The sequence below is a fragment of the Sinocyclocheilus anshuiensis genome, unplaced genomic scaffold (assembly GCF_001515605.1).
Source record: "Sinocyclocheilus anshuiensis isolate Anshui unplaced genomic scaffold, SAMN03320099.WGS_v1.1 scaffold3347, whole genome shotgun sequence".
Taxonomy (NCBI): domain Eukaryota; kingdom Metazoa; phylum Chordata; class Actinopteri; order Cypriniformes; family Cyprinidae; genus Sinocyclocheilus; species Sinocyclocheilus anshuiensis.
In genome coordinates this window covers 9,491-13,270 of record NW_015547790.1, presented here as the reverse complement: position 1 = coordinate 13,270, position 3,780 = coordinate 9,491, and the positions used below count along the sequence as shown (strand labels likewise).

Here is a 3,780-nt window from a genome sequence, read left to right as displayed (position 1 = left end):
GGAAAACAAACGCTGTAGTCCAAACGAGCCGTTCGTTGTAGTTCTTGAAAAGGGATTTTTTAAAAACGAAATATCACCCTTTGGTGTGGACTTTGAGATTTGTAACTTTCTAGATCTTTTTTATGCCCAAACATACACACTACACACTGACTAAAATTTAAAAGGTGAAAAAGCATAATAGGACCCCTTTAAACACAGATATCAACGTGTGCTGTTCAGGTCTCATCTGTGCGCGCGCTATCAGCAGCCGGGTGATGACGGAATAAATGCTCATATTACAGCATACGGCATTCGCATTGAACAAGAGTGAATGGTTTGTCCATGTTTTTTTTTTCATCGCCGTTGTTGTAATGTATTGGGAAGCCAGAATGCGCATCCATCAACAAAAACATACTGGAAAGCCAGAATGCGCATCCATCAACAGAAACATATATTAGCCGAACCCTGTTTGTATTACGTGTTATTTATAGCAAACCATATTACAGATGCATTGTCAGATTAATGTTGAACCGCGGTCCTAGCGCATGCCGAACCGTGTGTGGAGAACCGTATGGTTAGATTTTTTTCCGCGAACCGTTCCATCACTAGGTCTGACGTTGCGTCCTCACCAAACATGACACAATAATGTGTCAAGAAATAAAGCATCTTCTGTATAAATCTGTCCTAACAAAGAAACATCATCTAAACTCACAGTGAATAAAGTTCATCTTCAAGACCAGCACAGTTTCAACTGTAACATATCTGTGGGCTTCAGCCTCTGAAGAATAACCTGAACGTTCATTCAAAGGAGAAACCACATTCATGTTCTTTGTGTGGAAAGAGTTTTTCACATCTGCAGAGTTTAAAAGTTCATCAGAAGATACACACTGGTGTGAGAGAATATATGTGCTTTGAGTGTGAGAAGACTTTTATTACAGCTGAACATTTGAAGCGGCTCCAGAGGATCCACACTGGAGAGAAACCTTACAGCTTCATCTGTCAGATTCAGATCAACTCAAAGATGGAGTTTTCCATTTTCCTCCCAAAGAACAATATCTAAAAGTTTTATTCTTGTATATAAATTTGCTTCATGATATTAATTATATCGTGTTTTTTTATGAGTTTCGTTCATCACTTGTAGTTTGTTTACTCTTTATATGAAGGGAAGTAGTGTGTTTTTTTTTTTACATGTGCAAAACGTTCTTGTTCAGGAAGCTGAAGAAGAGGCTGTAACACTTTTGAACTGACATTTATTTTTAATTCGTTCTTTGTTGTTTTTAAATCAAGTATTCTTTCATTTATGATGTATTTAGAAAATGCAGATGCAAGATATACTGTAGCATTGCAACCAATTCTCATTTGCTTCTCTTGTAAGAAGAGATTGGTACCAGAACCTGGTAGAATCTGTTTGGGCATGTGTTTTTGCTATTCACAGTCCAGAAGAGAGATCTCTCTCATGCTTTAAATTAATCTAATTTAATTTGCGATTTTGAGTTTGGCTTCCAATGATTATGAAAAGAAGATATTTGAGGTAAAGCGATTATTGTGCTGCATTCCGTTTACCTTTCCTTAACTCTTTCTCCGCCAAACACTGCATTTTCCAGGTTTCTGTGTTTTCACTGTTATACGCTAGTGAATTAGAATAGAAAACATAAAAGTAACTGATGTATTCTTGATTTTGGCAGATTTGCTCCTTCAGTGAAGCTCCTCCCTGTGAAATTCACCAATAAATGCTTGAATATTCCCATGAAGACGAGCATCAAAACCTACAGGAAGAATCCTTTGTAAAAGAACTTTTACTTAGTTAATTAGTACTTTTATTTAAGTAACAACCTCGACAGCTGTGTTGAATTAATGGCCATGTAGCATACTACTCTGAAACATAATTTGTTGCCTATTGTATACTGTTTTACACACGATTATTAAAATAATAGTAGGCAGTATGCACTATATACTGGGCAGTAAACAAGTGTGCCATTCCGAACACAGTTATTAAGTCATTCATTCATTCGTTTTGTTCAAACCGTTGATTCATTCAGGAATGAAGTAAGCAGCTTTATGAATGGGCCACTGAATCATTGGTTCTCCCAAATCGTTCAAAAGGCAGATTCATTCAGGAATTGTGTGTTGCTTGGAGACGCACAACAGTTCTGCTGTTAATAGGTAATATTTGCATTGGCAAAAGTGAGCAAAAACAATATTAAGTTATTTATTGAACTGTTGTATAAAATCAATATCCCATTTGCACTCATGCTATTCTAGACAAAAACAGCACTTGTTGCTTGTGTGATATTGCTTACATGATATAAATAAATTCTTTGCCACAATCTCTTGAATTTTAGGGGCATATAACTGCATTCTATAGACTTCATTACGCAGCGAGTTGTCGCTCTGCATCATGTTCGTCACCAATCGACTGTCCAGGTGTGTTTGACTTGAAGTCAAAGTACTGCGAGAGCGATTAGAGAGCAGACGCTCCGGATGATTTAGAATAGAATACTTCGGTCTGCACAGCGTGAAATGTACTGTGAAATGTAAGAAGTATGTAGGTCTTGGGGTGGGTATATTTATTGTGTTAATGATTTTAACACATTTTTTTTTTTCCATAACTAATTAATTAACTCATTAAATTGACAGCCCTAATTTTTATTTTCATTTCAGACGTGATGGAGGAGAAACATTGTGACAAAACTAGAGAAAACTCGCTCACAGACTAAAGGAAGTTTTTTACTGAAAAGAAGAAGCAAGAAAAGTTTCATCTGCACTCAGTGTGGAAAGAGTTTGACATGCAAACATAGTCTCAGTGTTCACATGAGGATTCACACTGGAGAGAAACCGTACGAGTGTTCACACTGTGACAAGAGATTCAGTCGGTCAGGAGACCTGAAAAAACATGAGAAGATCCACACTGGAGAGAAACCATTCACATGTGATCAGTGCGGTAAGTGTTTTGCAGAAAAAGGAACACTTACATTGCATGTGATTCGGGGGTTCATTCGGGGGAGAAACCGTTCGTATGTGATCAGTGCGAGAAGAGTTTCACACAATCATCAAACCACATGAAGATCCACGCTGGAGAGAAACTGCATGAATGTGATCAATGTGGGAAAACATTTTTGAGGGCTTCAGGGCTGCAGAATCACCAGAAAGTTAATTCAAAGGAGAAACCACATTCATGTTCTTTGTGTGGAAAGAGTTTTTCACATCTGCAGAGTTTAAAAGTTCATCAGAAGATACACACTGGTGTGAGAGAATATATGTGCTTTGAGTGTGAGAAGACTTTTATTACAGCTCAACAATTGAAACTGCACCAGAGGATCCACACTGGAGAGAAACCTTACACGTGTTCACACTGCGACAAGAGATTCAGTCGGTCAGCACATCTGAAATCACACGAGAGGATCCACACTGGAGAGAAACCATATCACTGCACTGCATGCGGAAAGAGTTTCACTCAATTATCTAATCTACACAGACATACAAAAAACATTCACAGTCAGTAGAACATCTTCAGATCCAGCACTTTCAGGTCTGATGCTGCGTCCTCACCAAAACGTGACACAATAATGCATCGAAAAATAAAATCTCGTCTGTATAAATCTGTCATAAGCAGCTAAAACAAATGACAGGACAAATAAACATCTTAAGTTTCCACTGTGAATAAAGTTCATCTTTTCATCTGTGAGATTCAGATGGTTGTTTCTGAATGAGTTTTGTATTGTTACATTTTCTAAAATTAAAAGTTTTTTACATATTCAAAACTGTTCTTGTTCAGCTAAGAAGAGGCTGTAATACTTTTAA

At 37.4% G+C, this 3,780-nt stretch overlaps 1 pseudogene; it reads left to right on the top strand.

The window, feature by feature from the left end:
- Positions 1-3,482, top strand: part of LOC107704611 (zinc finger protein 3 homolog) — an 11,650-nt pseudogene extending 8,168 nt beyond the window's left edge.
- The last annotated feature ends 298 nt before the right edge of the window (positions 3,483-3,780 follow it).